This window comes from Pinus tabuliformis, chromosome J, assembly GCF_031772625.1.
Source record: "Pinus tabuliformis cultivar Carrire ecotype Pingquan chromosome J, CPIR1, whole genome shotgun sequence".
NCBI lineage: Eukaryota > Viridiplantae > Streptophyta > Pinopsida > Pinales > Pinaceae > Pinus > Pinus tabuliformis.
The window spans coordinates 950,418,326-950,429,463 of NC_142295.1; the positions used below are offsets into that span (position 1 = coordinate 950,418,326).

Sequence of the window (11,138 nt, forward strand, 5' to 3'; positions counted from 1 at the left end):
ATGGCGAGAGTAGGGATAAAGATGGAGATAGGAGAGGGCGACTGCGAGAAAACGGCGTCCTATGCTGTGAGGGGAACGCATTTCAGAGGCGTGAGGAAGAGGCCGTGGGGGAGATTCACTGCAGAAATCAGAGACCCCAGGAAGAGATCCAGACTCTGGTTGGGCACTTTTGACACAGCCGAAGATGCCGCCCGTGCCTACGACAATGCTGCAAGAAATCTCCGCGACCCCAAGGCTAAAACCAATTTCGCTCTCCAAGACGATAGCACCAGCATTGCTGTAATGTTTAACCATGGCGCCACACGCGCCGTCAATATTCAGCGACAAGAGTGGCCCATTTTTTATTCCAGACAAGAGCCCTGCGCTTCCATTCTCGACAACGATCGAGCTTCCAGTTGCGTTATCCAGCGAGGCGCCTCGGAACATCTGACGGTGGAGAATCAGGCCAACCCTACTAAAAAGCAAAAGCTTTTGTTTGGCATTCAACCCTTTGAATAATCTCAAAATTCGCAGCTGCAGGCGGATGTAATGACCTGTACATCTTCACGGCGGCCAGCGCCCTTGTTGCTGGATCTAAATTTGCCCCAGCAGCTGACGATGTCGATTAACTCATCCCACAATTCGTAAATTTCAGAAGGCAGGAATGTTAGAGGCAGGAACAACCTCTCTCAAGTACCCTGGCACCAGGTTGGAATTTCAAAACAGAACCATCAAATTTGAGGGTTGGAATTTCAAATTAATTATATTTAATGGCAAACCACACTAAATTATAATCAATCAAATTTCAAATTCCATCCCTGCCGGGCACTGCTAAGTCTCCCGTGTAAGAAGCCAAGAGACTTTTGTCTTCTTTACTTGATTTCATGTACAATGTTGCATCCCATTTATCCCAAAAAATTTCAGCAATTTTACAGCTTCATGTCTTTTCATACATTTAGATATTTTGGGATTAATCGCTCGTATCATGTATTTTTTTATTGAATGGATTGTGCGAATTGACATCAGGAATTGTTTAATGAGAGATTTGTTTTTCACACCCCAAAGCTGTGTTGATGGCTAAAAGTGTACCTTTATATGATTATTCAATGTCCACCACAGTCGATGTAAAATACTTTCCTGGTCGAACCCGGGTCCCGGAGTGCTCTAGGAGGGCCAAGTTTAACCACCCTATTAATCGGCATTCAATGTTACTGTGCTGCACCTGGTAATACACGTTATTGGGTGGAAAAGCAACTCAAAACCAACATTAAATATATTGTATGGTCAAGTTAATAAACTCGATCAGTGTTATATGGTCAAAAAAAATTCTGTGGTATAGAGGTTGTTGGATGTGAAATCATTTCAAATTTAACAGCATAGCTGAGGTAATAATTCCAGTTGGTGGTATCCATGTCGTTGGATGTGAAATAAGTTTTGTTAGTCGTATTAAGAATGAATGGAAACAAATTCAAATTCAACAACAATAAATACCAGGTAAATTTGTAAATCTAAAAATGTCATTAAATATTTAAATTTATGATATTAAGTAATAAAAATTATATATATATATATATATAATTAGATAAATTTTATATTTATATAATATGGAGTTGATTTTCACATCTGTTTCTCTTAAACAAAACTGTTATACCAATTAAAACTTCAAATTTATACATATCAAGTACTAAGGCTCTAAATAGTTTATATCATTGAAAATATATTTCCAAAAACAAAAATAAAGATCACTCAAAATTATATCATTAAATTCTAATTAAAAATCAAAATCCCATACCAATAAAGTTTTATTTTAACGAAATACTATAAGCATTAAAAACTACTTCATTTGAACAAAATATTATATAGATTAAATAATAAATACTGGCACAAATAATTAAGTAGAGAGGTGAGATTGAAAAATTGAAACTAGTATTAGAATTATGTAATTATTATATTTTTGTTTTTTATTTGAAATTTAGTAATAAAATTATTATGAGTTTTAATATATTAAAATATATTTTTAATATATAAATCAATTCAAAACTCGAAAATTTATATGTATTTGATTTATACACAAGAATGAACGTTGACTGTTTCAGTTGTAAAATTATTTATATATTTAAAAATAAATTTTAAATAATAAAATCACAATTTAAGTAAAAATTATTTTGCTAAATTCTATAAATAAATAAAAATATCTAAAATATATAATAGTTTGGCAGAGCCATTTTGATTAAAAAACAAAAAAACAAGGTATCTACGAGAGGTCACCATAATTTACTTATTCTATATTCCAAGTTTTTCTACACATGTTTTTCCGTTAAATTTGTCAGTATCACTAATTTGAACTTTCAACTTTCCATAGTCCAAATACCCAATAGATTTCTCAAAGTACTGATTCCATGATAACTCGCTGTTTATTATAATTATCTTTACCAAATATTCATAGGAGGAGTGGTCTACCAAGGCAACAGTTAAAAATATTTGTTTCGCTGTCTCATTGTTTTTGGGTTGTAAAATATGAAGTTTATAGTGATCCAATCCTGATTTTGAAGCTCCAAAAAGATTTAACATTTTTTTATCCATCAAAACAATTCTATAATTTAATCCCAATAACCAAGATTTTCCAATATTTCTGTGAGATCTATTCCAAAAAAAAAGCCAAATTTTCAGCTGGTTAGACTGGGAGTGGATTCATAGAATTTGGTATGAAAACCAAATCTCCTTACCACAAAGATCCATACGAACAAATCTAGCTACTAATGTACGTACAGTACACAGCATCAATAGGACCAGATATTTCTTATTCCGGTGGGCTACTTCCGTAAAGTATTGATTAAGCAAAAAGAAAAGATCCTTCAACTCCGGCGCCTCTCCTCGTCACTTGAATTCGGTGTGACGCGCAAGTTGCTTGCGAATCGAATGAAAATTTCAGGGGTTAAATTTGACGCCGGTGTCCGTATTTCTCTTTTTTACTCGTAAAATACGTTTGATTTTTAAATTTCCACGTCATAGGCAACTTGCCATTATTTTCCAAAAACCTCATATTGACGGACAGGTTTAAAAATTAAAAGTTCATTTTTATTTTTTTTTATAAATTTCTTTTATATATATATTTGATCTTATGTCATACTTGTACGCTGTAAGTTACAATGTAAGTTATAATCTCCGACCCGGTCAACTGCCAACATGCAACTTGCAAGTTTAGCGTTCACTGATAAAGGACAGTGATCGGATGGCATTCAATTCGCATTCAGAGTTAGCGCTTGAGCATTTACCACTGTAAACTTACCACTGTACCAGAGTACCGCGTGTCCAAGATATGGAAACTTAAGTAAAATTTTCAAGGTGAATCGGTGATTGGATTTTCATTAAAAAATACAATTTTGGGAATGTATGCTCGGCGACTGCGAGGGCCGAGTTGTCAACTATACTTTTGCACCAGAGATGCTACACAGTGAAAACCAACATCAACCCCGGTCCCCAACAGAGTTCTGGTCGTGTGTATGGTGCGATTTCTGTTGAGTTTTCAGCTTCTGTCATCAGTTTATATACATCGCCGATTCGCCAGGGCGGAAGAGCAGTGCCCAACTTAAATTTTGTGTTGCCAGGTTTTTGAAATCCCTCCCTCTCTCTCTGTACAAATAACAATTACACTGTTATAGCTGCTAATTTCTTGAAGTGATTCATGGATGGGATGATATAATTGTGTGGTGCCACATTTTATTTTTTTGGATGTGCTTTGCTTTAATTCCAATAGACACAGCCTTGCTCTTTCAGTGGTATTGTTAAATAAGTTTATTCAAATTTAATCACATCCTGTGGGGTTGAGAGGAGTTTGTGAACACCGACAACGATCCTCTGGAGTTGAGCGGATGTTAGCCTCTCTGAAAACAAACAACGTCCCTTTCGCCCAGTCAACTCTCAAAGTCTTTGTTTGCCAAAGAAAATATTTGCAAGAACCTCGTCTTCACTAAAGCTGCCGGCATTACATATCCGTTCAAAGAACTCACCCCCTGCTGCATATTCCATCACAATTGCCAAATGAGTCGGCGTTAATATGACCTGCAAACACAAACGCAATCTCAACTTACTCCAAATTGCAGAAATCGGCATTCCTTCAATTGCATCAAATGTTTTAACACAAAATATGCACAACCCCAAACTGAATTTCTTGCCTCTTTGAAGCGAACAATGTTTGGATGTTTCAGAGAACAATGGTTGATGATTTCTCTCTGCGCACATTTTCGTCAATCTGCAAGCAAGATAAAACGATTTGAGTCAAATTGAAAAGAAAGAACAGTTAAGGCCCGCTGGGAAATGGGGAATAATGCGATATTTATAAAAATGGATGCAAAATTTACACTCGAAGAAGCAATGTTAAAATAACGGATCGAATGTGAGGGGAGAGGTGAGGACAAAAGAAAAAGGTCGAGAGGAAGGGTAACGAGGCATGCGAGATTTTGAATGAATGCATAACGCAGGTAGGTATTCCACACTTACTACTAGTTCCGCCACAACATGACATTACCTGTATTTGTCCACAGTAATATTTGTCCAGAATAGGTTAAAATCTCTCCAAGTGAAGCCTTGAAATTTTCAAGTCAGATTATCTGTCCTTGTAATCTCGGCATTTATAGTATGTCCATAATTTAGGTGTACACTATGTACTAAATACTGGCATGTTCTGATTTATACATGGTTAAAATTGTAATTTCAAGCATGTCATTCACTTAAAAAAACCCTAAACTTCCAGAGTGCAATCATTGCGGAAATAGCAAAAAATTGAAGGAATTACAGGTGCAATTTTAAAATTTTGGACAAATTATTGATCAAGTAATGAAAAAAATTCTTCAAAATTCACCGATGAAGCATTTCGAGAATGTGCAAAAGTTAAAATACATATTTAAGTTTTTAACAGTGTTTTCATGTTACTCAGCGAAACTGTCCTTATAGAGCTGAATCTGTATATAAGATAAAAATGGTTTCAATGCAGTTTGATTTGCTCACCTATAAGTCTGTAAACAGCCATAAATGGATTTGTTTGCTTCTGAGATTTCGCTGAACATCCACTACTGGAAATTGTGGATTTACCGTCCACAATCTTTACATTCGGTGTTGTCGGCCTTCTCAATGTCCACTCATTCCTTCCATGATTAAAAAAACACACCAGTATTTTTATTTTGCATGCAAATTTATCAGTATCATGTACACGTGTGGTCAGGGTTTATTGATTTCTGTGTGTCCAGAAGTTGACATGAACTTCTGTCACTGTAAATTGGTAGTGACTCAAATGGAAAACATGATAGCTGTGAGTGAATTATTTTTGTCAAATTTATTGCAACAATATTAACATTCATTATTTTCATGTGAAAGTAATTATGAATATATATTTTTTCACTTCATAATATTATTTTTTGTTGTTTCTATATATATTTCCCATCTATTTTATCAGTATTTCCATTTTAAACAAAAAAACTCAGAACATTTGAACAATCTGGAAAATTTGCAGAAAAATTTGATCAGCGGGTCTCAAAACAAAGTGTAGCAATAAGACTTGAGCCGAATTGTACAACAAAAAATGAAAAATTTGAACAATTATGAGTACAATTTGAAATTAGATGAAACTTGTACAAATAAATTTTAAAAGTCATATGATGAACAGTTTAAAAATAAAAACGTCATAAAAAAATTCTTTGACGAATAAAATCACCCGTCAAATTTAATCCCTAAATGAAATACCCTCTTCATGTGACGTGAAGTCGATCCACCGGAAGGAAGCAAAAGTGTATAATCTTTTACGGGCACTGCATTTTTATGTTTTTCCCACTACCACGCCCTTTGTGTCATTGGTTGGTGACACCATTTATTTCTCGGAAACATCCATACAAAGAGCACTGAATAGACCAAAAAACCTTTACGGACGTTACCCCTTTAATTCAATTCGTTTTATTTATTCAGAGGTGGGCAAGCGCAGTCTGGGGCCCAACAAAATGGGTGCGCGCCGACCGGCATTCCATCTCTGTAATTGGCGACATCTCCTCTTTCCTTACCTTGAAGCGACATTTATGGGTGCGCCCCGCCCGGCATTCAATCACTGTGATTGGTGGATTTATGGTGCATTACAGGGTGCCGGTTGTTCTGTTGCAGCGGACACTTACGATGTAATGATTATTTTTTTTTGAAAATAAGTAGCTGGTTAATGGATATTAAATGTGGATGTTGTATATGCTTACTGTTGATTTTGGCACCATTAAATTTTAACAAATTAATTATCCAATAATAACTTATACGGCCCCACTCATTTAATTACATATTTATTACCTTTCATTCCATACTACATTATAATATATCCACATTTTACTGGTTTATATCGGAAATAAACACCGACATTTTGTTCATAAAAGAAAGCGCGTGTGCTCACCGGTGTAATATGTCATTTGGTAGAAAATTAGTGGGAGACAAAAATGGAATCCCTGAAAGAGAGAGGCGTGGCAGGTTGGAAATGAAATTAAAACCATAAGAGACAGGTAGAGCAACTTGGAAAATGAAACTGCAACCTTGAAAGGACACGCAAAGCAGATTAAACAGGAACCGGAACTTGCTCGGATTGAATCATATTTTTAAACACTGAAACACGAACTTGCTTGTCGCCAATCTTAATTTAAAGATCGAGATATTATTTAATGTGAGTGTGAAATTGTAGTTGCATTGATCGGATTTAGCCGGATGGAAAATTCCAAGGGCTAATCTAATTTTCTATGTTTTTTTCACGACTTTTTATCTTTTTCTAAAAATGATTGATATTTTATTTTTAAAATTGTTAATATTTTATAAACATTATATAAAATAGTTATAAATTTAAATATTTATAATGAAAAATATTAAACATTTTACAATTTGCATATTAAAGATTAATAAAATTTATTAAAGTTTTTAAATATTGAGATAAATTTTCTTTGTAGAAAACAATGAACACAATTTGGAAAGAAAAAAAAATTAAAAATTGATAAGGAAATAATTAATGAATTCTATTTATACACATGAAAAAGAAAATTACCAAAAAATACAATTGAATGCAATATATTCTACATTGATGAAATAATCTAGTACTAATGAATCTAGAGAGATCTGGACATGCAATAAAGAATACTCACATGTAGTCCTCTTAACTAGTCATGCAATGATCAATTGATTGAACAAAAATGGGTCCCAACAAGAAACCATGTAACCTACCAATCTTACAATGCATTTAAGTAGCATAGAAGAGCTCCAAGAATATGAAAGAGAGAAAACCACGAGAGGGAAAAAAACAATATTGAAAAAGCAATACAACTCCTAGGTAATTATTTCCTTCCCCCCAAGATGCTCTCCGAGAAAGTGAAACTTCTTCTTAGTAAAATTCTTCATGAAGATGTTGGTGATCTATTTAGAATTGGGACAATACTAGAACTTAATAACTCCATCATGTACTAATTCCCAGATGTAGTGCATGTGGATCTCGATGTGTTATGTTTATTGTTGTTGCATTGGATCTCTACAAAACTTTAGTGTGCTTTCATTGTCACACTAGATAACCCTTAAACGATGAAACATGATACCAAGCCCATTGAGGAAGTTTTGCAACCAAATGGCATGAATGGAAATGTTGATTGCACTTATGAATTCAACTTCTATTGATGATAAAGAAATCACGGATTGCTTTTTGTTGGACTAACAAATGAGGCCAAAACCCAAATTGAGAACATATCCTGAAGTGGATTTGCAATCAATTTTATTGCTAGCCCAATCGAAACCAATTGGCCAATGCGATTAAAAGTACATCTTTTTGCAAAATGAAGCTCATAGCTTATGGTTCCATTAACATATTTGTATATGCACTTGACAACCTTCCAACGCAATTCATGCGACTCCTACATGTATCTAGAAATTGTGCCTATTACATATGAGAAATCTGAACAAGAGTGAGTAAGATAGAGGAGATTCCCCACTAGATGTTTCTACATGGCGCAATCAACCAAAGGTGTATCCTTTCCATCCTCAAAGTGTACCCCCGATAAAAAAGATGTAGTTGTTGGCTTGCAATGGATGATGTGAAAGTGAACTAAGAGATCTCTTACTTGGACTAAGAAATTTTGATCCCTAAATCATTCGAATTGATTTCTTGTCCAAGAAGTGTATCGGACCCTATCTTCCATGGAAAACTTGTCATGTAAAGTGGTTTTAACTGTAGCAATGGTTGAGGTTGAACTACCTGCGATTAGTAGATCACCTACATAGAGCACTATGATCAACAGAGAATAAGATATTCTTAGCATATAAGAATTCCAATTAGATTTACATTAACGAAATGTTCAGAGAGTAAATAGTAATCCATTTTAGCATACTATTCTCTAGCTTCCTACTTGAGGCCATCAAGAGAATTCTTGAGGCAAAAAATTAAAGATGAATTCTTTACATACCCTTGTGGTTGCTCCATGTAAATTTCCTCTTTGAGATCACTGTGAAGAAATGCATTCTTCACATCCATGTGGTGAACCTCCCACCTTCTTGTTGTTGCAATGGAAAGATAATTGAATAGAGTCCATTTTGGCCACTAGAGCAAAGGTTTCATCATAATATATGCCATGAACAAGCTGAAAGCTTTTGGCCACCAACCCTGATTTGTATTTTCTCACAAGTCCATTTCCTATTTTCTTTGTCCTGCAGAACCACTTGCATTTGACAAGCTTACAATATGAAGGAAGTGGAACCAAGTTCCAAGTTTTGTTCTTAATGATGGAGTTGTACTCCTCGTCCATAGATACTTCCCAAAAAGGATTCCTTTCAGCTTTTACATAAGTTTGATGGTTGGATGTTAGAACCATGTAACGATGCATGGGAATAATTACTTTCATAGCTGTGAGTGCATGAGGTGCTTCTTCAAATTGTGATCTCATGGTAGGATCACCCAAGAGATCACTCATGACGTGTCACTTCTATGTCAAAAGTAGTCGAGAATTTGGTTCTTCACATGCATGCCTGTGATCTTTTGAATTAGCTTCAGAACTCAAATATGATATCTGTTTTGAATGACATGACACCATATTTTAGATATACTATAGGAGGAAGCACATAACTTTCTGCATGTTGTTCTTGTTATAGCCGCTACTACAACACTGAAAATTTTGGGTTCCCCCGCACCCCTCTGCTTTCTTAAATTCATACAAGTTATGGTCGCATTTGGAATTGGTCAATCTCCCCATGACCCATTCCCATTAAACCCTATTGGTGTAACCACTTACATAGTGCATTTCATCTTTTCCATTCTTGACTTATCTCGTAGCATGATCACATCAGTAACATTGGGGTTTATGGGAACACCTTCTGTCGATAACTTCACTTCACCATCAGCCTCATCCCTTTCAAATCCATTAGGGTTCATGTATTTTTATCTTGCTGATGCGCACCTGAAACCTTGGATGGTTGATTAAAGCCCCAACTTGGTTTAAACAATATCTTATCCTATAGATGCATTGCCACAAACATATTATGGCACTAACAACACATCATAACATCATCATCGTATTGTTGGGTTGTATTTTTGTGACTGCACTAGGGTTGGAGGGATTTCCATGGCTTCCACATTATAACCTTGATTTCTTCTCTCTATAATGATGCAATCATATCCTCAGTCCTAGACATGACAGTTGCATAGTGACTAGTCATCATTGAAATTGAGCCAATTCACATCCTAAGAGGTTTAATACATTTGAGGAAGTGTCGTTTACATGCCCAAGATTAAACTATCAGAAGATACATATGCGCATAATTTATCTTGCTTTTAAGAAAGGTCACTTACATTAGTGGTATTTATGACATCATATGGAACACCTCCAACCGTTTATAGCGAGACTTTTAGAGACTCAATTCCTTATTTGTTGTACTCTAGGTCTTAATGTTTAGAATATGACATGGATTTTCCTGTAGTGCATAACCTTATTTATACTTACTAATATTATGTGTGCAGGTTCGATATCTGTAACATCCTCCTCCCACATCTACCCAAGTAACTGGTCAACTAGGGTAAACATGTGACGAGCAATTACTATGATATGATTCGACCACCTAAGTGTTGGGTGTGTGTTATATTCTTTCCACGACTACCCCACACGCGAGGGGGTCACCGGGGGTGGCAACCCTCCCTGTTGAAGGTTTCCAGTGGGGCTACCGTCCGGGGCAACGCCCTGGGAATTTTTTTTTGACCCTATATTAAGTAGGCAGACCTACCTATGGTTTTGCGCATGGATTTCACACATGGTTTTGGGCATGATGGTTTTCTATCCATGATATTTTGTATATCCAATCAAGGGAGCTACGATTATGTTCTAATCCAGGGTTAATGGATTGGGGTTTATGGATGCTTTGGCATGTATATATATGTATTGTAACATTGAAAGAAATATAATGAAAAATCAAACTGGTAGTCCCAATTTTGGGATCCAATGGAAAATCTCTGTGTATATCTGTTTTATGTTTTATGCTCTCGCCATTGTTTATTTTTTGTTTTTTAGAATTTGTATGCAGGTAATTTCTATACAGGGTTAAAACTTACATTTATTATCAGAGTTGTTTCGCTTTCAAGGGGACGCCTTTGCTACTGAGGGGTTTTTCTCAGGCTTGTGGTAGACCTTTCTCAGTGGGAGATCTGCGGGATCAATTCTTGTGGTGAAAGAAGATGGCGATGAGTGGAAAGATAGAGATAAATAAATTTAATGGTCAGAGTTTTGAGTTGTGGAAACTCAAGATGGAGGATTTGCTGGTGGATAAAGATCATTGGATCGCGGTAGATCTACGTACTAAACCAACAACAATGTCAGCTGAAGACTAGGTGAAGTTGGATCGAAAGGCAAAGAGCACAATACGATTGTGTCTCAAATTTAGTATTGTTGAATGTATCAGGGGAAGCTTCAGTGAAGGCTTTGTGGGACAAATTAGGGACTTTGTACCAATCTAAGTCTCTGGTGAATAAACTGTTCCTACAGAAAAAGTTGTATAACCCGAGGATGAAATATGTTGACTCATTGAAAAATCATCTGAATGCCTTTAATACTATGGTAAGTTAGTTATTATCTATTGATATTAAAATTTCATATGAAGATAAGTGCATCAATTTGTTGTGT

At 35.5% G+C, this 11,138-nt stretch overlaps 1 pseudogene; it reads left to right on the plus strand.

Moving 5' to 3' along the window:
* On the plus strand, positions 1-608 carry LOC149229936 (ethylene-responsive transcription factor 9-like; annotated as a pseudogene).
* The last annotated feature ends 10,530 nt before the right edge of the window (positions 609-11,138 follow it).